Below are 24682 nucleotides of genomic sequence, written 5' to 3'. Positions count from 1 at the left end.
TTTCGTTGATTTTAATCACGAAGTCTGTGTTTGAAGGAATAAAACACTAACTATCTGTTGACTTCAAAATAAATCCCAAACTTTCGTTGACTCAGCCATTTGAGATACCACGTTAAGTGGTCAAACGGGGCAATAAAACGGGGTTAATTATCCGTTAACGGTTTCCGTTTACAACAAAAACGACGCCGGTTTATTTATCTCTAAAATCCGACAAACCCTAATCGATTTCTCATTTCCCCCAATTGACAAACCCTAATCGATTTCAATTATCTCAAATCAGAAACCCTAATCGATTCATCAATGATTCCGAGAAAGAAGATTGCTACTCGTCGTTCTAAACGGAAGAAGCCTGATAATGCTGGCGAATCCTCTGCTCACAAGTCTACTGCTCACGGTTCAATTGCTCTCGAGTCGACTGCTTCTAGTTTGAACGCTCCCGATTCGACTGTTCCCGAATTGGCCGGCGGGGTAAGTACTGCAATTATTCCGTATAATTCTATTCCCTTAAGTGAGTCTATTCCTTTAGAAGAGTATGATTGTTGTCCCTTTGAAGAATTTGATGCCGTTAGTGGAGATGATTGTGAGGTTGGTGGCGACGAAGATGGTGATGATATTGGGTACGAAGCTGGTGTCGAAGAAGACTTCAACGGAGAGGAAGATGCTAATCAGGGGAATGGAAATGGAAATCAAGTAGTTGTAGAGGAAGATGGTAACCGTGTTGGTGTAGAAGAAGAATTCTGCGAGGACTTCGAAGCAGAGTTTGGAGAGGCTGCGAGAGAAGAGAAATATGAGACTGATAACGACAGTGGAGATGATATCTTCGATGACGAGAAGATTCCAGATCCTTTGTCAGAAAGTGAAGACGAAGATAATGGCCAAAATGATAAACATGTGGAATCTGAAGATCCAGAAGTGTTACTCGAATTGGGGAAAACTTTTAGCTCACCAGAGGAATTCAAGATAGCTGTTTTGAGGTATTCTCTGAAGACTAGATACGACATTAAGTTGTATAGATCGCAGGCTTTGAAGATTGGTGCAAAATGTGCTAATACCGATCCTAAGGTGAAGTGTTTGTGGAGATGTTACTCCTCATACAATAAGAAGAAACACAAGATACAAATCAACGTATATGAGAATAAGCATGTATGTGTGAGATCAGGTTTTAGTCATATGTTAAAGCGAGGAACGATAGCTTGGTTATTTGCGGATAAGTTGAGACAGAATCCAAAGATCCGACCGAGAGAGATGACTGCAGAGATTAAGAGATAATTCAATCTAGAAGTTAGTGAAGAACAATGTTCTAAGGCTAAGTCAAGAGTGAGGTAAGAAGCAAAGGTTGGTCATCAAGAGCATTTCTCACGGATATGGGATTACCAAGCAGAGATTTTGCGATCAAATCCAGGATCAATTTTTGAGATAGAGACTATTCCTGGTCCTACAGTTGGGAGCTTACAAAGGTTCTATAGGTTATTTGTGTGTTTTCAATCACAAAGGAGTTCTTGGAAGCGGACATGTAGACCCATCATAGGAGTAGATGGTGCATTTCTGAAATGGGACATCAAGGGACATCTATTGGCTGCTATTGGAAGAGATGGAGACAATAGGATAGTTCCAGTTGCTTGGGAAGTGGTTGAGATAGAGAATGATGACAATTGGGATTGGTTTATGAAGTTACTCTCTACTTCATTGGGTCCTGAGGAGGGAAGACAAATAGCTATCATTTCTGACAAACAATCGGTTAGTTAAATGCATACTTTAATTTATTATGTTATCATCACATCAATCATATTAATTTATTGTGTTTCATTGATTTGCAGGGTCTTGTTAAAGCCATCAAGAAAGTTCTCCCACAAGCTGAGCATCGTCTTTGTGCTAAACATATTATGGAGAATTTGGAAGAGAGACAGTCATGATTTAGAACTACAACGTCTGTTCTGGAAGATTGCTCGAAGCTACACCACAGGACAGTATCGTAAACATATGGAGGCATTAGAGAACTATAACCCAAGTGCATTTAATTCTCTACTACAAACCAATCCGATGACATGGTCTAGAGCCTTCTTCAGGTTAGGTTCCCATTGCAATGATAACTTGAACAACCTTAGTGGGTCTTTTAATAGAACCATACGCCAAGCTAGGAGGAAGTCGTTACTAGAGATGCTTGAGGATATTAGGAGGCAATGTATGGTGCGGAATGAGAAGAGGTACATAATTGTTCGAAGGTTGCAGACAAGGTTCACAAAGAGAGCTCATTTAGAGATAGAGAATATGATAGCAGGGTCTCAGTTTTGCCTCAGAAGCATGGCTAGGCACAATCAACATGAGGTCCAGTTGGGAGATGAAACTTATTCTGTGGACATGAATGCGCTTACATGTGGATGCGTAAAGTGGCAGATGACAGGTATTCCTTGTGTCCATGCTGCTTCTATGATCATAGGTAGGAGACAGAAAGTTGAAGATTATGTTGTTGACTGGTACACAACAAGATTGTGGCGTGAAACATATAGAGATGGTATTCACCCTGTCCAAGGTCAGAACGAATGGCCTAAAATGAATAGATTAGGAGTCTTGCCACCACCTTGGAGAAAAGGAAATCCGGGTAGACCAAATAACCATGCGAGGAGGAAAGGTAGGTATGAAACTGCCTCTTCATCAAGCAACACAAGACTGCCATGCAATGGAAGAGTCATGACTTGTAGTAACTGCAAACAAGAAGGACACAATAGGCTATCTTGTACAAATCCGACAGTTGAAGCTCCAGCTGCAAGACCAAGAGGTTGACCAAGGAAGAATCAGGTTTGATGCTTTTGTTTATCTTTATTATGAGACTTAACACCATGGAAGAAACCGTTAAACATAAACATAGTTTTGAAACTGGAACCAAGGAACACATTGTTTGGCCAAGGGGGATCACAACCATCTACACACGGTTCATCACAGCCAGTTTCTCAAGGAGTCTCCATGCCACCTACACACGGTTCATCACAGCCAGCTACACAAGGAGGATCACTACCAGCTTCACAAGGAGGATCACTACCAGCTTCCAAAAGAGGACCACAACCATCCTCACAAAGGAAAAGGAGACAAAGGAAGCAATCAACACAGGAGAGGAGGGCATCAACATCAACACAGTGGGAACCTCCTCAAGCTCCACAGCGTGAACATGGACTAGGAGGCTTGAGATCATGGTTTGAATGCTCAAGCTAGAATGTATGACATGACATGGTGTAGTTTTTTTTGTTGTTGTGTTTGGTCAATGACCTTTCATGTTTGTTGCGGTCTAACATGGATTTGTACTCTTTTGTTGTCAAAACGATTAGTTCTCTTTTGTTCTATGCCTACTTTAATATTTAAGACTTAAGACTTCCATTCACAAATCAACACCAACATACGCACAAGAGCATTTGTCATCAACACCAACAAGAGCATTTGTCATTAACGAACAAGAGGAAGATGCATTACACACACTAATAACCAAGAGCAAACGAACCAAAGTTTGTTTGCTTTGCTTTAACAACCACTAGGTAAGCAATGCCAACTGATACAAAACAAAGATAAACGAAACACACTTTCAACCACTTTGTAAACTTGCGGATTTCCATTTTGCTCCATAATGCTTCTTCCTTCAAGTCTTGTAAAGCACCAATCAAATCATTAACCTCCGTTTTTGTTTTCACAATCTCATTGGCCATAATTCCTAGTTTTGGTAATGCATCTTGAACTTCCTCATACACAGCATCCTCCACCCACTTAAACAAGTGACGCTGTTGCAAAAACAAACACCATTACTTACCATTGCATAGATAATCAACATTGAATTTTTTAGTGACTGCTTACATCTCTTTTATTTGTCCACGAGCTAGGATCCCTTTTTGTTATACACCTGAAGAACGGTCGACCAGGATTCTCTTCAGTTCTTGATGTAAAGATCATTACACCGGCTCCACAAACACTCTTCGATGGCACTCCACGGTCGAACCCAGCTACCACCGATGTCTCTGAGCTAGATTTCATCTCTTCAACTCGAAGAAGAAGAGAGAAATCGAAGAAAAGAGATAAATCGAATAAGAGAGATAAATTGAACAATCGGGATAATTGAAGTTGGGGGAAATGAGAAATTAGGGTTTGTCAATTGGGGGAAATGAGAAATCGATTCTCAATTTAGGGGTTTTAAAGATAAATAAACCGGCGTCGTTTTGTTGTAAACGGAAACCGTTAACGGATAATTAACCCCGTTTAATTGCTCTGTTTGACCACTTAACGTGGTGCCTCGAATGGCTGAGTCAATGAAAGTTTGAGATTTATTTTGAAGTCAACAGCTAGTTAGTGTTTTATTCCTCTAAACATAGACTTCGTGATTAAAATCAACGAAAACATAGACTTGAAGATTTTAATGTCAGTTTTCCCATTAAACAATTACTTTAATCCTCTAGAAAATATTTATTTTTTACTTTTTCTTGACATCATTCAGTGTTTTTTTGGTTTGTCTCTTTTAAATAAATAAGTTAACTCTTGTACTAGTAAACAATGAACTAACTGTTTTGCTCTTGACTATTAATTTAATTCTTGGGAAAAGATAACAGTAAAGTTAAATGTCTTTTAGTAGACCGACAAGTCAACCTTCATTTCTCCTCCACCTCCGTCGCTAACAGTGGTAAAATCAATGAAGGCACCGTTGGCGTTGGATACATCTCTCCTTAAAGAGTGAACAATACTATTTCTAATAAATGAATTCAGGTAAATAATGTTATCTAATCATATTGTTGCACGTTATCTCCATGTAGAAAATAAATTCTTTGAATATTTCTAGTTTAATCCTATTTTTGTTATGAATATAGAGTTTAGGGATAAAGCTCTTGTATATTCTTATTGATTAAACTCGAGGTTACATGCTTATATAGTAGAGTACAAAGGCCTAAGCTAAACCGACATAGGATTAGGGCGTTGTCGAGAAGGCTTCGGCCGATGGGCTGATGGGCCGATGGTACATGGGCCGAAGGACCAAGGACATAAGGACTGTATATGGGCCGGTCTGTACGAAGTCCACTAAGTGTTTTACAACACTCCCCCTTGGACGAGATGACCGTGCCTAGATTGGATGGGATCGACGCAATGTGCTTAGGGGATGCTGCCTCATTAAAACCTTACCAGGAAAACCCAGTGGGACAAAACCTTGGTGAAGGAAAAAGAGTACATCACACATTGCTCCCCCTGTTCCAAACATCACACCAAATCCCTAAGCCTCCGCATTCCAATCTGATGCGTGAGCTTCTTGAACGTTGTAGTCGGTAGCGATTTGGTGAAGAGATCGGCGGAGTTGTCGCATGACTGAACTTGCACTACTTGAACTTCTCCGGCCTTTTGCAGTTCATGTGTGAAGGAGAACTTCGGCAGTATGTGCTTCGTCCGATCTCCCTTGATGTAACCTTCCTTGAGCTGTGCAATGCAGGCCGTATTGTCCTCATAGATTATGGTTGCTTCCTTGTTGGCTTCCAATCCACTATCTGTCCGAATATGCTGAGTCATGGACCGCAACCAAACACACTCACGGCTGGCTTCATGTATGGCTAGGATCTCCGCGTGATTTGACGATGTGGCCACAAGAGTTTGTTTCATGGAACGCCAAGAGATCGCAGTACCACCGTGCGTGAACACATAACCTGTTTGTGACTTGCCATTGTGTGGATCGGATAGATAACCTGCATCAGCAAAACCAACTAAACCATCTTTGTTATGGTTAGTATAAAATAAACCAAAATCTGTCGTTCCTTGTAGGTAACGCAGAACATGTTTAATACCATTCCAGTGCCTTATAGTCGGACAAGAACTATATCTTGCTAGGAGGTTCATGGGAAAACATATGTCTGGTCTAGTGTGGCTAGCCAAGAACATTAACGCTCCTATAGCACTGAGGAAAGGCATTTCAGGTCCAAGAACTTCTTCATTGGCCTTCTTTGGACCAAATGGATCTTTATCCAAGTCTAAGCTTCTAACAACCATTGGGCTAGTCAATGGGTGAGCTTGGTCCATTTTAAACCTCTTGAGTACTTTTTCTGTATATGCCTTTTGATGCACAAGGATACCATTGTTTCTGTACTCAAGCTGCAATCCCAAACAGAATCTTGTCTTGCCTAGGTCTTTCATCTCAAATTCTTTCTTGAGGTATTCTACAGTTTGGGTGATTTCCCCAGAGGTCCCAAGGATGTTTAAATCATCCACATAGACTGCTATTATCACAAATCCTTTGTTTGCAAACTTCTGTATAAATATACATGGACTGATTGGGTCGTTCTTATAGCCTCTCTTAGCTAAATAATCACTTAGGCGGTTATACCACATTCGAGTACTCTGTTTCAGTCCATAAAGTGATTTGTCTAGCCTTATGTAGTACTATTCTCGAGAACCACTCCTATCTTTGAGTTCAATACCCTCTGGTAATCTCATATAGATTTCATTATCCAGTGGACCGTATAAGTATGCAGTTACAACATCCATTAACCGCAAATCAAGTTTTTCTCTGATGGCCAAACTTATTAAGTACCGAAATGTTGTTGCATCCATCACAGGGGAGTATGTCTCCTCATAATCTATGCCAGGTCTTTGAGAGAATCCTTGTGCTACAATCCGTGCTTTATATCTCACAATTTCATTCTTCTCATTTCTCTTTTTTACAAAGACCCACTTATGTCCAACTGGTTTAATTTCAGGTGTTGTCCTTAAGATCGGACCAAACACACTTCTCTTCTTCAAAGAGTTTAACTCCACATCAATAGCTTCTTTCCATTTAAGCCAATCTTTGCTTTGAGTGCACTCTAATATAGATGTGGGTTCTAGATCCTCATTTATCTCAAGTGCTACCTTGTATGCAAATATATCATCGATGTCGACATCTTTACGGTTCCATTTAATTCCAGACATTATATAATTGATTGATATCTCATTATTATCAACACCTATAGGACCTTGAGGTTCAGCGTCCTGAACCCCATTCGGCTCCTTAGGATTTGCCGCGGCAATGTCTGCATTTTCTGTAATTCCCTGAACCTCGGTCTGTTTTGCACCTTTAGACTTCCGAGGGTTCTTATCTTTGGAACCTAATGGTCTACCTCGTTTCAAACGGGCTTTAGACTCTGTAGCAACTTGATTATTGTGTTCCTTCTGAACATCAATACGTACTGGTGCATTGCAAGCTGGTATGTACGATTTTGTTACTCTATTTGGGTCAGCAAAGGAATCTGGCAATTGATTAGCTAGCTTTTGTAGATGTATAATCTTTTGAACCTCTGCATCACATGCTAGAGTTCGAGGCTCTTGCCAATTTAAGGATGTTTGATTCCATGTTAATTCCTTGACCAGCTTGCTAGTCTCACCACCCAATACAGGGAATTCGGACTCAACGAATTGACAGTCCGCGTATCTGGCCTTAAATAAATCTCCTGTGGTTGGCTCAAGATACTTTATGATGGTGGGAGACTCATATCCAACATATATTCCCATCCTCCTTTGAGGTCCCATCTTAGTTCTCTGTGGTGGAGCAATCAGTACATAAACGGCACAACCGAATGTTTTGAGATGGGATATGTTTGGCTCATGACCCGTTAATAGTTGGGATGGTGAATATTTGTGTTCACTAGATGGCCTGATGCGTATGAGTTCTGCCGCATATAATACTGCTTGTCCCCAAGCCGACACAGGAAGCTTCGATCTCATTAACAATGGTCGAGCTATCAATTGTATTCGTTTAATGAAGGATTCAGCTAATCCATTTTGTGTATGGACATATGCCACATGATGTTCCACACTCACCCCCATGGACATACAGAAATCATTAAACGCTTGGGATGTGTAATTCACCAGCATTATCTGGATGTATAGTCTTAAGTGGAAAATCTGGAAAATGTGCTCTTAGCCTTATAATTTGAGCCAACAGTCTAGCAAATGCTAGGTTTCTTGTGGATAACAAGCAAACGTGTGACCATCTGGTTGATGCATCTATCATCACTATAAAATATCGAAATGTCCCACATGCTGGGTGTATTGGTCCACATATATCACCTTGTATCCTTTCCAGAAAATTTAAAGTCTCTTTATGGACTTTGGCGTATTATAAGTTTCCCTTGTGCACATGCTACACACGTGAGATTTTTTGGGATAACTTTCCTTTTTATAAGGTTGTGCCCATTCGAACTCTTAATTAGTTTACGCATCATGTTCGAACCCGGATGGCCTAGCCGGTCATGCCATAGAGTGAACTGTTCATTGAACATTCTGTGCTTTGCTAAGTTAGCCTCTATCATGTTAATCCTAGCATGGTATAAACCAATGGCTAGTGCAGGTATAGTCTCTAGGACTTTCTTTTGTCCATTTACAATTTCTGTAATGTATAGGAATTCTTTAGTTCCTTCACCCTTGGTTTCAACATGATAACCATTTAGTCTTATATCTTTAAAGCTCAATAAGTTTCTCTTAGAGCTGGGTGAGTATAGGGCATCACTTAGTTCAATATATGTGCCTTTAGGCAACAAAATGTGAGCCTGGCCGTAGCCATCTATCATGTTTGCTATACCCGCAATTGTACTAACATTGACATTTTTCATGGTGAAGTTTATAAAATATCTTTTATCTTTTAGTATAGTGTGGCTCGATCCACTGTCCACCACTAGCTCACTAATATCCTCATCCATTTCTATATAAAACAACATTTTGTGTTGTAATTTTATAAGGCAATAAAATAAAATTCTTAAATTTAAATCAAATCAATTATCCAATACATAGAAATAAATTAAAGCATAGAATTAAACCAAAATAAAACCAAAAATTTATTCATCATCTTTGAAACAATCGGAAGTCTCTAGTAAGTCATTATTCTCATGATCGAAGTCTCCTTCATCATCGAGATGCACATGGTTGGCTTCTGGATTTTTCTTCAAGATCTCTTGATATGCATCAATAAGATGTTTGGGAGTCCTGCAGTTCTTTGCCCAGTGGTTTGACATACCACATCGGTGACAAACCGATTTTGCCTTGGTTTGTGGCTTGAAAGGCCCGTGGCCCTTGTTACCACGTCCACGGTCGGCTTGGCCTCCTCGACCGCTACGTCCTCTGCCACCACGGCCATGGTCGTAGTGTCTTTCTCTGTGGACGTAGTTGGTCTCTCTAGGCTCTCTAAGCTCCTTAGGCTCTGCAGCACTTTTCTTTCCCAAATCAACTTTGTGTGCTTCCGGTAATGGGGCTGTACCGGGAGGTCTCATAGCACTATTCATCAGCAACAGTTCATTGTTCTGCTCAGCTAGTAGTAAACACTCATTGAGTTCCCCATAGTCCGCAAATTTCGTTTGCCGGTATTGTTGCTGAAGGACAATATTATTAGGGCTAAAGGTAGACAATGTCTTATCCAATAGCTCCTTTTCTGTCACTACAGTACCACACAACCTAAGGACTGAGATAATCCTAAAAAGCTCAGAGTTATACTCATCCACGGATTTGTAATCCTGGATCCTTAGGTGTTTCCAATCATATTAGGCCTTTGGTAGGAGCACCGTCTTTTGGGGTCCGTATCTGCGTTTAAGCGCTGTCCAAAGGACGAGAGGATCCTCTATGAATAGGTACTGATTTTTGAGACTCTCAGCAATATGATGATGCATGTGCTGGATACACTTATTCTTTTGCTTGTCCGTGCATGCGGAACCTTCTTCGATGCATTCGAACAAGTCCTTTGACTTCAGGTTGATCTTGGTATTCATTGCCCATAGCAAGTAGTTGTCACCAGAAGCATTCAGTATAGGATAGTCTAGGCTCTTAAGGCTTGCCATCTGCATAAAACAGAAGTAGACATCCGAATGTTAGCATGCGATATTTAAGATCGAACCATGCACTGAATCAATAGGTCATGCGGTATTTGAGACCAAACCATGCCTTGGGTCATGCGGTATTTGAGACCAAAACATGCCTTGCCACTTATGGTTTTATGGTTTAAATTCATGCATGCAAAACAACAAAAGCAATTAGGCTAATGCATGCAACAATTTCTAGATAGGATTTCCTTTTTCTTAAGTTTTCCTATTTAGTCTAGGATTTTAGTAAATACTGAGTTAATTCTTTTAGATAACCACTAAATTAATTTAGAAGTTTTATCTTAATTATGTTTTAATTCCAATTTCATTGTTTTAGTTTTATAGAATTTTAACATAACTTTTAATATTAATCAGATTTAGTCCTAGAACACAAAATTAAATCATGCAGCCGATTATACAACCTTAAGCTATTTCGATTATGATCATGATGCATGAACAGTCCAAGTTTTAAATCTCCTAGAACAGCTTGATCAATTTCTATCTTATGATTCTAACAAAACAGTTCTAGGTTCTTATGCAACATAACAATTCAAGCAATTCTAAACAATCAATTCAGATTTTAAGCTTGATAAGGTTTTGGTGCAATTCTCAAACAATCTAACAACCTAACAACCGATTTTAAGTTTTAGGATTTAAGGAATTTAAACCTTGTTAGATTGTGTACTTGGATGTTTTAGGGTTCATTAGTTTTAAGGTTCAAATTCGATTATAGGGTTTTAAGGAGGTTTCGAATTTTGTTTACCTTAAAACCAATAGGTTCTGACCGGTTTTGATCTGGGAGCTAAAGACCTCAGATATCTCACGAATCTCGAACCCTGAACAGCTTCCATGAACCTCGAACTGCTTCCCACGAACAACTCCTTGTACCGCTCGTACTTGAACTCACCCCCGATCCGCAAACCACGAACCTCGATCAGGTTTTGTATGTAACTTGATCACGAGCTTAAAGGATGCTCGTGAATCACCAAAAGAACTTTGAGATAAAGAGGTAAATCTCGGAGGAGAAGAAGAACAAGAGGCGGTTTAGGGTTTTGGAAGAGAAGGATGAAAGCGGCGGCTGCCTTAGGGTTTTAGGGTTTTAGGTGGCTGGAGTCTATCGTGCTGATAACGTGTTATGAATATAGAGTTTAGGGATAAAGCTCTTGTATATTCTTATTGATTAAACTCGAGGTTACATGCTTATATAGTAGAGTACAAAGGCCTAAGCTAAACCGACATAGGATTAGGGCGTTGCCGAGAAGGCTTCGGCCGATGGGCTGATGGGCCGATGGTACACGGGCCGAAGGACCAAGGACATAAGGACTATATATGGGCCGGTTTGTACGAAGTCCACTAAGTGTTTTACAACAGTTTTTCCTTTTTCTTCCATTGAAATATAATATTATTCAGAAAAATATATGTTTTCGTCTCTTCAACTACTTCATTTTACATTTTTTAAAAAATTATTATTTGAATAATTAAGAAGTATTTGCCCACGTTCAATTAAGAAGTATTTGCCCACGTTCATACATTTTTTTTTGGAAAAAGAGCCATTTCGGACCTATACAATATCGAAAGTGCCAATTTCTACTTGTACAAACTATCGGTGCTAATTTATATATGTACTCAAATAAAATTCAAATTTCATACCCAATTTAAACAATAGTGCCGATTTTAAAGTCAACATCAGCAAATATTAGTCAAACGCTGACTCAAATGACACATGTCTATTGAGGTTGTATTGTATATCAAAACGACGTTGTTTTGGTGTTATAATTTATTTTTAAAAACAAATGTACTACCACGGATTGAACCCTGGTCCATCAAGGGTTTTAAACTAACCTTTTACCATTTGATCCCACAAACTTATTCGAAAAGAAGGGGAACTTTAATGTTTATAACTATGAACCTTACTAGAGAAATTCATTGTGCTCACCGTTCTTCCATTCTCGTTGCTTCTTCCGGTGGTTTGCTCTGTTTCAGGTGCTAACCTCCACGAATCATCAACTTAAAGAAATTATTTTACTGAAATTTTTTTTGTAAAATAACATGAAAGACCACCATGGAAAGATCTGGGAGAGGAGGAGCCAACGAAGCTGGATCTGGATGGAGAAGAAACCACAGCGGAGCACGACCAAGAGCAGCCATCGACGATACCAAAGAAAAAAGGAAGAGGAGCGAGAAGGATGAAGATTCTCGCCCAGTGAGTATAGTTATATACATAAAAATTACATAATATTTCGAATAAGGCTTTTGGATAATTTGGTAAAAGGTTTGCTTTAAAAGCTTCTTGGACCAGGGTTCGAGTCTAGGGTCTTACTTTTAATTTTGAAACGAAATCACATCGTCAAAAAGACGTCGTTTTTGATATATGATGCCACCTCACTAGCCATGTGTCATCTGAGTTAGCGTTTGACTAATATTTGTTGATGTTGACTTTGAAATCAGCACTATTTTTTAAATTGGGTATGAAATTTGAATTTTATTTGAGTACATGTATAAATTAGCACCGATAGTTTGTTCAAGTAGAAATTGGCACTTTCGATATTGTACAGGTCCGAAATGGCTCTTTTTCCCCATTTTTTTAGGCCTGAACCATCTCAAGTACCAACTCGATCCAGTGATCTATAATGGATTAGTAACTTAATCTCAAGTATACTTTATTAGATGAGTAACTTAATCTTACATAAAAAATGGAGACATTGGACCAGCCTTGATATCATCATAATAATTTCCTTGCATTTCGAGACATCTTTTACTCTTATAATTGATATGAGAGAAAAACAAAAGCAGGTACAACTAGTTATGGATTGTTAAGAATCCTTAACCCCAAATGCGTCGACTTTCCTTGGGAGAAGACTAAAACAAACCAAGAAAAGAGAAAGCTTGCTCTGTTTCTGCGGAACTTCAAAACAGAGGAGCTAAAGATTTGATGCAGAAAAGAAGAAGGAAGAAGGTGAGTTGCAGAGAAGTAAAGGAAGAGAGAACACAAGCAAGTTTGGTAACCCAGTTCACTCCCAAAAGGTTAGCTACGTCTGGGCCGAGTCTCAGCTCGGAATCCACTAAAGTTTGAGATTGTTCACAAGATAGAGTTTACAAGTGACCGTCTAATACCCTTCACTAGTACTTAGACTCAGTCTGTAGAACTCTCTCTCACCTAGAAAACAAAGAATCAAAAGCTCAAAGCTAATACAAAGTTTTCTCTCCTTCTTACAATCTCAGAGAAAGTTCTCTCACACACCAACCCTCTCACATCTCATAAGCACCTTTTATAACCATAAGAATTAGGGCTTCCTTATGTCTAAGGCAGGTCGCTTTCTTGCAATCTGTATTGCCGGTTGCAGACTTGTAACACGCCTTGTCGAGGTCAAAGCCAAGATGTCCAAATCACTTCTGAGCACAAACAGACAAAACGTCCTTATGGCTGAGATGCGGCAAACTTCCTTTTTCCGGTTCCCCATGAATGTGGTCCCAAAAATAAACTTAACTTGAGTTTGATTTACTTCACCACGGTTAGCTTCCAACGGACATATTTCATTGACATTCAAACTTAGCTTGTTGCTCAAGTCTTCATCTTCACAAATCTTCGATTACCTCACGGATGTAGTGACCCCTTATGTCAATGTGCTTCGTTCTTTCATGATGCACATTGTTCTTCGAGAGTGAAATCGCACTCGGCGAATCACAGAATATCTCCACACTATTCTGTTCATAACCGAAATCTTTCAGTAACCCTCTTAGCCAAACAGCTTCCTTTACAGCTTCTATTAATGCCATGTACTCAAATTCGGTTGTAGATAGAGACACAACTCTCTGCTTACCAGACTTCCAACTTATGGTGGTACCTCCTAAAGTAAACACCAGGCCTGTATAGATCTTCTTCTGTCAGGATCAGAACCATAGTCAACATCGTAATATCCTTCAACAATGAACTCAAAATCCTTCTTCTTGTAGCACAGCTTTGTGTTCAGAGTTCCCTTGATGTATTTTGGTACCCACTTGACTCCAAGCCAATGATCCTTTATAGGTTGGCTCATGTATCTGCTCACAATGCCTATTGGGTAGGCTAAGTCAAGACGAGTACTGATCATAGCATACATGATGCTTCCCACGGCGCTGGAGTAAGGAACTGACTTCATATACTCTTCATCTCGGTCCAGTTTCTCTTTTGTAGCAGAACGAAACTTCAATTGGGCTCCCAGTGGAGTATCTGCAGGTTTTGCTTCAGACATGTTGAATGTCTTGAGAATCTTGCTCAAATACCTTTCTTAAGACAGCCATAGAGTACCAGCACTGCGATCTCTGATGATATCAATACCCAAGATCTTTTTAGCAGCTCCCAGATCCTTCATATCGAACTTCTTGCTAAGCTCTTCCTTTAAGGTGGTTATTGTTTCCTTGTTCTTTGCCGCAACCAGCATGTCATCGACATACAACAGTAGATACATCATAGAGCCATCAAGCAATGTCTTGGTGTAAGCACAACTATCGTAGTGACTTCTTTCAAAACCAATCTCGCTCATGTAGTTGTCAAACTTCTCGTTCCATTGCCTTGGTGACTGTTTCAGTCCATACAATGATTTGTTCATAAGGCACACCTCATCCTCTTTGAACATAGATTCAAAAACTTCTGGTGGTGTCATGTAGATCTTTTCTTTGAGTTCCCCATGGAGGAATGTCGTTTTAACCTCCAGCTGCTCCAGCTCAAGATCTTCAATTACCTCACGGATGTAGTGATACCTTATGTCAATGTCCTTCGTTCTTTCATGATGCACATTGTTCTTCGAGAATGAAATGGCACTCTGCGAATCACAGAATATCTCCACACTATTCTGTTCATAACCGAAATATTTCAGTAACCATCTTAGCCAAACAGCTTCCTTTACAGCTTCTGTTAATGCCATGTACTCAGATTCAGTTGTAGATAGAGACACAACTCTCTGCTGACCAGACTTCCAACTTATGGTGGTACCTCCTAAAGTAAACACCAGGCCTGTGATAGATCTTCTTCTGTCAGGATTGGAACCATAGTCAGCATCGTAATATCCTTCAATAATGAACTCAAAATCCTTCTTCTTGTAGCACAGCTTTGTGTTCAGAGTTCCCTTGATGTATTTTAGTACCCACTTGACTCCAAGCCAATGATCCTTTATAGGTTGGCTCATCTATCTGCTCACAATGCCTATTGGGTAGGCTAAGTCAAGACGAGTACCGATCATAGCATACATGATGCTTCCCACGGGGCTGGAGTAAGGAACTGACTTCATATACTCTTCATCTCGGTCCAGTTTCTCTTTTGTAGCAGAACGAAACTTCAACTGGGCTCCCAGTGGAGTATCTGCAGGTTTTGCTTCAGACATGTTGAATGTCTTGAGAATCTTGCTCAAATACCTTTCTTAAGACAGCCATAGAGTACCAGCACTGCGATCTCTGATGATATCAATACCCAGGATGTTTTTAGCAGCTCCCAGATCCTTCATATCGAACTTCTTGCTAAGCTCTTCCTTTAAGGCGGTTATGTTTCCTTGTTCTTTGCCGCCACCAGCATGTCATCGACATACAACAGTAGATACATCATAGATCCATCAAGCAATGTCTTGGTGTGAGCACAACTATCGTAGTGACTTCTTTCAAAACTGATCTCGCTCATGTAGTTGTCAAACTTCTCGTTCCATTGCCTTGGTGACTGTTTCAGTCCATACAACGATTTGTTCATAAGGCACACCTCATCCTCTTTGAACATAGATTCAAAACCTTCTGGTGGTGTCATGTAGATCTTTTCTTTGAGTTCCCCATGGAGTAATGTCGTTTTAACGTACAGACATGCGGTCTCCACCTGAGTTGATATCACTATCTGCTTCGAGATCCAAATCAAGGTAAGATTCAGGTTGCTGATCTTCCTCACCATATTATTGTTCCTTTCTCTGTAACAGATCCTTGTACACTGTATTTTCTTGAAAGATAACGTTTCTGCTAACCACACACTTGCTCTCATCCATAAGCCAAACTTTGTAAACTTTTACTCCACTAGGATAACCAATAAGAACTTCCTTCATGGCTTCAGGTGAGAAAAGAGTTTGAATTTGGACAAGTTGATTTGTTTGGTTTCTTGCGTAACAAGCAACTGAATCTGTCTGTTTTCATATTTTTCTAGGAAAATGATTTGTTTTCCAAAAACGGGTTTCCAAAATCAGCGTTCCCAAATGCATGGAAAGGGGAATCAAGACTTTACGCGGCTGGGTTCACGAGGAAAGGATTGGCTGGAGCATCAGCAGACGCCGTTGACATCGCTCAAGACATTGGCAACGTGTGGAGAGAAGACTCCAAACTACAGAAGATGAGATCACGATGGTTTATCGTAGATGCATCTCACTTGCTTAGGCCTCAAGTTACGGATGGGGTAAAAATGAAAGTGTTTATTTATTCTTTCATCTTTTAGGTCGAAATTTTATTATTTCATTTCATATATTATTTAAATTAACATTAAAAAAATGTGTAAACTACAGTGGCTTTTCTCTTCGTTTATTTATTTATTTGTAATTAGTGGATTTATATAATGTATTAATATATTGGTTTTTTTGCTCCTACCAATTTTTTTTTTTTTAAATATAGATATGCCATATATTAACTTGCCTTTTGAAACAAAGTATGTATACTATATGTATGATACACTAATACAATGTATAAAGTATAAACTATGATGAGGACATCACTTCAACATTCGGAGCTTCAGTGGTTGATTTGGGCGATGGCATCCATATTGGCAACGGACACTCAATGTCAGAGTTTCGAGATGGATTGTGTTGACTGAGTGGCGATGGTGCAGTTCCTTGATGATTGGCCTGCTTTTTCTAATCTGTTGGATGAGTTTAGCTCACTTCGCTCATCATTTCCATCATTTTTGCTTTTGAGGATTCCGCGTACGTCTAATGTACGGGCTGATTGTCTTGCCCGCTCTTCGAGATTGTTAGTTTCTGCATCTACCTTTGTAAACTCTTTCCCTCCAGTTTGGGCAACCAATCTTGGAGTTATCTTCTAATTTAATATTCGGTTGACAAAAAAAAAACTATGATCAATATGGTACCTTGCCATATCGATCGTAAAAATATGGCACGCAACTAGCTAGTGGTCATAATTATATTTCTAACTTATAAATATTTTTACGATCAAAACTATATGTAAAATTACTAAGATCAAAAATAGTATATGTAAAATCGTCAACTACTGTATATGTGAATATTGTAACTCCAAAGTGTAAATCCCTACATAAGTAAAAGAGAAGTTGATGAGGACATCAATAGTAAACTTTTGGAAGAACCCGTTCTGCCATTTTCCGAAGAACCCGTTCTACCAATTCCTAAAGAACCCGTTCTACCATTTCCTGAAAACCCCGTTTTTCCAACAATGATACACAAACCTATGACAAGGTTGGGAGCAAGAACCTTAAGGAAACAATTCAACAAGTCCATTCAAAGTCTTATTACTCTCATTGAGCTAGAAGATTCAAAAGAGAAGACTCCAAAAGAATCATTTTTGCCGGTTTTACAAGGAATTAAATAACCCGTTCTTTTCATCATTTCCGAAGCCATCAATGAAGGACTGGAGCGTGCATGAGAGATATAACCAAGATAAGTGTTTGAATTCAAATAATAAAGAATGGTTCTTTTCTTGTTTTACAGGAATCGACCGTTGGGTATTTATGAGTCTTTTATTTATTTAGGTCCTAAAATCGAGTATGTTGTTTTAGCAAGTTAAGTCATTTTATTTGTAATAATTTCGACCCTAGAAGGTCCCCCGCTGCTGGATCGTTATATAAGATCCCTTCTCAGCATTGTAACCTTTCAAGATTTTATAAAATAAAATAAGAGTTTTCTTAGGTTTTCTTCTGAGATAGAAGCAACCACCCTTTCTCCTTCTTCTTGTGAGTGAATCCCTGAAGACTGAGATTTGACTTATCATAGATCCTTTCACAGATCTGTGTGGCGTCTTTCAATCCACCCATCTATCTCTTCATTTTCCACTGCTACCAAATAGACAGAACAGTGTTTTCAACTATTTGTCTATTTACCATCTCTTCGCTGCATTCCATCTATCATCCATCGAATAGGCAGAACAGTGTTATCAACCATTTGCCTATTTCCATCTACCCACATAGGTTCCCTCTTCTGGGTTCCTATATCATCTGGTATCAGAGCTAAATGCTCCAAATCAGGTATTATTTATCCCTTTTGTTTCAGTTTGTTTCCCTTTGTTTGCTTCAGTTTGTGTCTGTTTCAGTTCGTTTTGTTTCATTTCGTTTCTTCCCTTTAGATCTGCTATTTTCGTTTGTTGTTGCTCTATTTTGATTGTTCATCTTCTAAAATGAAAACCCTAAAAAAAAGTTCGTTCAGATCTGTTTATTTGTTTGCCCAAAACCTCTCAAATCCTAGATCTGTCAGTTTTTGGCAGTTTTCCATATTTAGACCTTTCGACTTCATGTGCACTTGATCTCTTTTTCCTAATTTTACAGAAACGTTGTTTTTCTTTTACCATGGGAGAACAAGGATGAGAGGTGAACATGGCTGAGATGCTTACAGCTATTCAAGCCCAACTCCAAACGCTTGGTGATCGCATGACACGAATTGAACAACCCCCACCTGCACCAAGAGCACCAGTTCGTAACTTGCCAAGAGGAAACCATGAGGTTGATAATGGAGATCAGTCTGATTCAGAGGAAGAATATCAAGATCTTAATCAACACCAAAGGCCAAGGAGACACTATCAACAAGGTAGAGGACGAGATGAAGGCAACATAAGAGAAGGAGGCTATGATCTTATGCTCAATCCGCCAACATTTGCTGGAAATGTTAATCCTGAAGCTTACATTGATTAGGAAAGACGTATGGAGCACATCTTTGGCTACTACAACTATTCTGAATAGAGAAAGGTATCCCTAGCTGCTGCTCAACTTACCGACAATGCCGTAGCTTGGTGGGATAGAGATGTATCTAAAAGGAGAAGGCATAGACATATACCAATCACCACATGTGATGATATGAGGTTTCAGCTAAGAAAGAGATATATCCCAGCTTATTACTGATATGTTACGGTTTTGACTCACTTTGACCCCTTTTATTTGATAGTTTTGTAGTTGTTTTAGTCCTTTTCAGGTTATAATAAGAGGCTAGGAAGCTAAAAGCAAGGATTGGAACAGCAGGAGCAATCGGAGCAGAAAGGAGTTGAATTGGAGCAGAAAAGCTGAATTTAGACCCAGGAGCACACGCTCCCGATTTCCGAGCACATGCTCCCAACTATACGGTTTCATGACGACACGTGGCAAGCATCTAGGCGCCGATTCCCTGCCTAATTCCCCTTATTTTAGGCGATCCTTTGTGAGAGAAAGAGTGCTGAGATCGCTTTTTAATAGGGAGATTTGAATTTGGAATCTTTCCTTATTTTTCTCTACTTGTATGCTATTTAACCTAGGGTTTTTAGGAGAGATAATGGACCTTTTTCATTTGTTTTTGAGCGACGCTTTTGTGAGAGGGAGAAGAGCGGCTACCTTGTGAAGCATTCTCTGAACCCTTTTTATTTTTATGTCATTGAATTTCTCATCTTTTGCTATGATTCATTTCTCTATGTCTGAGTAGTTTTCTTTGCTAGATTAGGGGTTTCAAAAGGGGTTTCATGGGTTAGCAACAGAACACAAATAGGGCTTTATATAATCGATTGTCTTCACTATTGTTAGACTTAATGCTTAGGTTGATTTGATCACCCAATCTATGATTCTAGGTTTATCTATTCATCAAAAGTGTAATAGGTTGCTAGAAAAGACATTAGTGGCAAATTATCCTAGACCTGCGAAAGTTGATGTGTAGGTGATTTGTGAACTTATCATTCCTGTTCTTTAATGCTTGTCTGCGATTCTGGGCTCAAACGACAGTTTAGGGTTTATGGACCGCCGAGCATGTGCTCCGGATGTCTGAGCATGTGCTCTGCGTTTCCGCACAGAATCGATCCGATAGAGTTATTGATACCACGACAGTGGATCAGTTTATATTTATGTTTGAGTTCTAGACTGGTACTTAATCTATGCCCTGAATAGTTGTTTAGTTGCTATCTCTGAAATTCCCGAGAATTATCCCTGATCTAGTGTTATGCTTATTGCCTTTTTATACCGTTTTAATCGCGTTACTGTTACCAAACAAACCCAACTTCGAATTGTCTTAGCTTGAAATTGAACCAATAGAACCATAGAGTAAAACTTGGTCTTCGTGGGATTCGACCCCTAAGTACTACTTCTTTGCTGTGCACTTGCAGTAGGATAATAGGGTTTAAAACTCTGTGTATCAAGTTTTTGGGGCCGTTGCCGGGGACCAAATTTTTACCTTTGGTTTTCGGCAAAATTACTAGACCAAGACCTTACTGATTTGTCTTTTTGCTTCTTCTTTGCGTGTGTTTCAGGTGCATGTCAAGAAGATCTACAAGAAGAAACAACACCGAAGAACTAGTTGCTTTGTCAGCCGCAGAGCTCTCTTTGGCAGAAAGAACAAACCGCAAGAACAGAAAGTTTCAATCCGTCAACATGGGTGACAACAGAAACAATGAGGATATGGCTGCCGAGTTGCAGCAACTTCGACAACAGTTGGGGCAGTTGCTCCATGCTCAACACGAAAGAGCCGCGCCGCCACAACCGTCCATTGGGGACAAGGACAACCCGCATGTGTTCTACACTAACCGAGCGGCGATTGTTCCTCCCACCATCCCGAGACAAGATTTTGAGATCAAGCCATAGATGATCTCTCTAGTGAAGCAGCACCTATTTCACGGTCTCCCAGCTGAGATTCCGATGGACCACATCGAGAATTTTGAGGAGATATGTAGCACCACTGGTTCAAATGGGATACCGCCAGACTTTCTGAAGTGCAAGCTCTTTCCCTTCTCTCTTGCGGATAGAGCTTCACGTTGGCTGAAGTCATTGCCACCTGGGTCTCTGACATCATGGGAACAGTGTAGATCTGCGTTTCTGGACCATTTCTACACCAAGGCTAAGACCGCTGCCGTGAGGAACAAGATTTCATCGTTCCAACAGCACACTGGAGAAGCCTTCTGCGAGGCTTGGGAGAGGTACAAAGAGTACCGTAGAGAGTGTCCGCACCATGGATTCAGTGATGAACAGATTCTGGGCATTTTCTATGATGGAGTTAACTGGGACTACAGAAACGCTCTCAACTCGGCCAGCAATGGGGATTTTATGACAAAGTCTAAGGAAGGAGCATATCAGTTGATTGAGAACCTAGCTGCAAGCTCCAGCAACAAGGCTCCTGAGTATGACAGGTCCGTGAAGGTCAACAGTGTCGATACGCAAAAGATCGACGAGTTGACAACCAAGGTGAACCTTCTTCTGAAGGGAAGCCAGAAAACTGTCCATTTTGTCGATGAGACCGGAGACATGCCGCTAGCTCAGGAGATTTGTGATGGAGAGGATGAAACGATGGAGGTTAATTATGTGAGTGGGCAAGGTTTTGTGCAGAACAGGGGTTTCAACCCGAACTACAAAAGCCATCCGAATTTTTCCTATAGAAGCACCAACGTGGAGAATCCTCAGGATCAGGTGTATCCGCAGCAAGGAGCTCAGAATCAGATGGGTTATCAGAAAACCTTCTCAAACAACTTCCAAGGCAAACAGTTTGTGCCCACACAAAACCGTTTCCAAGGGGGGAACCAGCAGGCATATACAAGCGCTCAGCAAGCACCGCCTTTCACCAACCAGCAGTTGGGATCTTCACCTGCTAGCAGCTCTCAAGATGAGCTGAAAAACATGATGCAACAACTCTTGGTGAACCAACAAAAAGCTTCAGTGGAAATCAACGCTAAGGTAGATACCATGTACAATGACCTTAATGGGAAGTATGAGGCAGTAATGTCACATGTGAAGAAGCTTGATGTTCAGGTTGCACAGACTGCTGAAGCCGTGAAAAGAACTCCTGGGACTCTGCCCGGAAAAGGGGAAGCAAACCCGCGGAACGAGTATGTCAATGCGATTGAGCTAAGGGGAGGAAAGAAGTTACCCCCTAGAGAAGCACCATCCGCTAGGCTTGACAAGGGCAAGGGTATTGCTGAAGAATACCTTCCTCAACATGCTGCTGAGACTCCACCGTTGAGTCAAAAAGAAGCCGAAGCATCCGGCAAGCATGTGCTCCCACCCAGCGAGCACGTGCTCCCGACTCCCGATCAGACCGTTCCTACTGAGGTACCTCCTGCACGCGTGTACACCCCTAGGGTTCCTTACCCTGTTCCTCCTAAGAAATCTCGCAAGGATTTGGAGGATGCAAAGTGCAAGGAGATGTTGAGAGAATTGACGGTAAAACTACCCCTAGCTGATGTTGTTCAGATGATACCTGCTTTGAAGAGATATGTGAAAGGGTTAGTTTCTGGGAGAGTGTCAGAGGAAGAGAACGTGATGATGGTTTCAAGAGAGTGCAGTGTTGTGCTGCAAAACAAAGTGCTAAAGAAGAGAGATGATCCATGGCGATTTGTCTTATCCGTGAGAATCGGTAAAACAATTTTTGCAAACTCCCTCTGTGATCTAGGTTCCAGTGTGAACCTTATGCCATATTCAGTGGCTAAAAGGCTGGGATACACGAAGTTCAAGTCTACACGGATTTCGTTAGTATTCGCGGATAGATCCACCAAGCGCCCCATAGGAGTGTTGGAGGATTTACATGTCCAGATAGGGGACACGCTTATACCAGCAGACTTTGTGGTTCTGGAACTTGAAGAAGAACCACGTGACCCCCTGATCTTAGGTAGATCATTCTTATGCACAGCTGGTGCGATTATAGATGTGCAAGGGGGAGCGATCGATCTCCAGCTGGGGGATATGATCGCAAGGTTTGAGATGAATAAGCTGCTCAAGAAACCTATGATAGATGGTCAGACTTTTGTGGTTGATGATGGTTCAGAGGTTGCACATGAGGTTACCGATGAAGTTCTCACTCTCGACCCGTTGGAGGTTGCCTGGACAAAGGCAGAGGGTAAGTATGGATTCTTGAATGAGGAATCTGACGGTTTTACACGCATTTTGGATGCAGGCACACGGTTCCAGCAACTGGTAGCTTACGCCAGCCTAGACGATGAGAACCAATCAGGGGAGGAATCCGCCAAGGGAGCACCTGCTCCGGATTCCGGAGCACATGCTCCGGTAAAGTCAGCGGACGGTCCTTGGAGCGAGTTAAGAGCTCCAAAGGTAGAGCTAAAAGCACTTCCAGCCGGGCTAAGGTACGCGTTCCTAGGTCCTAACTCTACATACCCCGTGATAGTGAACTCTGAACTAAACAATGTAGAGACCGCTTTGCTCCTTTGTGAACTTAGGAAGTATAGAAATGCTCTAGGGTATTCACTAGATGACATCCCAGAAATCTCACCAGATCTTTGTATGCATAGGATACATCTAGAAGATGAATCAATGACTTCGGTAGAACATCAGAGGAGGTTGAACCCGAATCTAAAGGATGTTGTTAAGAAAGAGATAATGAAACTTCTAGATGCGGGTGTAATTTATGCTATTTCTGATAGTTCCTGGATTAGTCCAGTTCATGTAGTCCCTAAGAAAGGTGGAATTACAGTGGTTAAGAATGATAAGGATGACTTGATTCCTACTAGGACAGTTACGGGACATCGCATGTGCATAGACTATAGAAAACTTAATGCTGCGACCCGTAAGGATCATTTTCCTTTGCCGTTTATTGATCAAATGCTTGAGAGATTGGCTAACCATCCTTACTACTGTTTCTTAGATGGCTATTCAGGTTTCTTTCAGATCCCAATCCATCCCGACGATCAAGAGAAGACCACATTCACATGTCCTTACGGCACCTTTGCTTACCGCAGAATGCCGTTTGGCTTGTGCAATGCACCAGCGAACTTCCAACGATGCATGATGTCCATTTTCACTGACATGATTGAGGATATGATGGAAGTTTTCATGGACGATTTCTCCGTCTATGGGAGCTCCTTTTCCGTTTGTTTGTCTAATTTGTGCAGGGTGTTGCAGCGGTGTGAAGACAAACATCTGGTGCTGAATTGGGAGAAATGCCACTTCATGGTCAGAGATGAGATAGTGCTGGGACACAAGATTTCTGAAAAGGGGATTGAGGTTGACAAAGCCAAGGTTGAGGTGATGATGAGTTTACAACCGCCTAATTCGGTAAAAGGGATCCGCAGTTTCCTTGGCCACGCCGGTTTCTACAGACGGTTCATTAAGGATTTCTCCAAGATAGCAAGACCACTTACCCAGCTGTTGTGTAAGGAAGTGAAGTTTGATTTCGATTCTGCTTGCTTGGAAGCGTTTCACACGATCAAGGGAGCCTTGGTTAGCGCTCCGATTGTACAACCGCCAGATTGGGACCTTCCCTTTGAGGTCATGACTGATGCGAGTGACTATGCCGTGGGAGCAGTTCTGGGACAGAGAAAAGACAAGAAGCTGCAAGTGATATACTATGCCAGCCGCACCTTGGATGAGGCTCAGTGCAAGTACGCTACAACCGAGAAAGAACTTTTAGCGGTTGTGTTTGCTTTTGAGAAGTTCCGATCATACCTTGTTGGTTCCAAAGTGGTTGTTCACACTGATCATGCAGCGTTGAGGTATCTACTGACCAAGAAGGATGCAAAACCAAGGCTACTCCGTTGAATTTTGTTGCTTCAAGAGTTTGACTTAGAGATTAAAGACAAGAAGGGTATTGAGAACGGAGTTGCAGATCACTTATCAAGAATGAAGATAGAAGAAGAGCTACCTTTGGATGATAGCCTTCCTGAAGAACATGTTTACTCGATCGGCATCTTTGATCCCGCCGAGCACATGCTCCGCC

General features: G+C 40.8%; 1 non-coding gene and 2 pseudogenes across 1 annotated transcript; 1 reads left to right on the top strand and 2 right to left on the bottom strand.

Annotated features, from left to right (window-relative positions):
* The first annotated feature begins 300 nt into the window (after positions 1-300).
* On the top strand, positions 301-1913 carry LOC147925117 (uncharacterized; annotated as a pseudogene).
* Positions 1914-3467: 1554 nt separating this feature from the next.
* Positions 3468-4014, bottom strand: LOC147925116 (uncharacterized protein At1g43920, Chloroplastic pseudogene; annotated as a pseudogene).
* Positions 4015-20871: 16857 nt separating this feature from the next.
* Positions 20872-20978, bottom strand: LOC147925115 (small nucleolar RNA R71). Its single transcript, XR_015585564.1, has one exon. It is a non-coding gene; the product is annotated as a small nucleolar RNA R71 (small nucleolar RNA).
* Positions 20979-24682: the final 3704 nt, after the last annotated feature.

Source organism: Camelina sativa, chromosome 16 (genome assembly GCF_030686135.1).
Source record: "Camelina sativa cultivar CO46 ecotype springtype chromosome 16, ASM3068613v1".
In the NCBI taxonomy this organism is placed as follows: Eukaryota; Viridiplantae; Streptophyta; class Magnoliopsida; order Brassicales; family Brassicaceae; genus Camelina; species Camelina sativa.
This window is presented reverse-complemented; position numbering and strand designations above follow the sequence as displayed.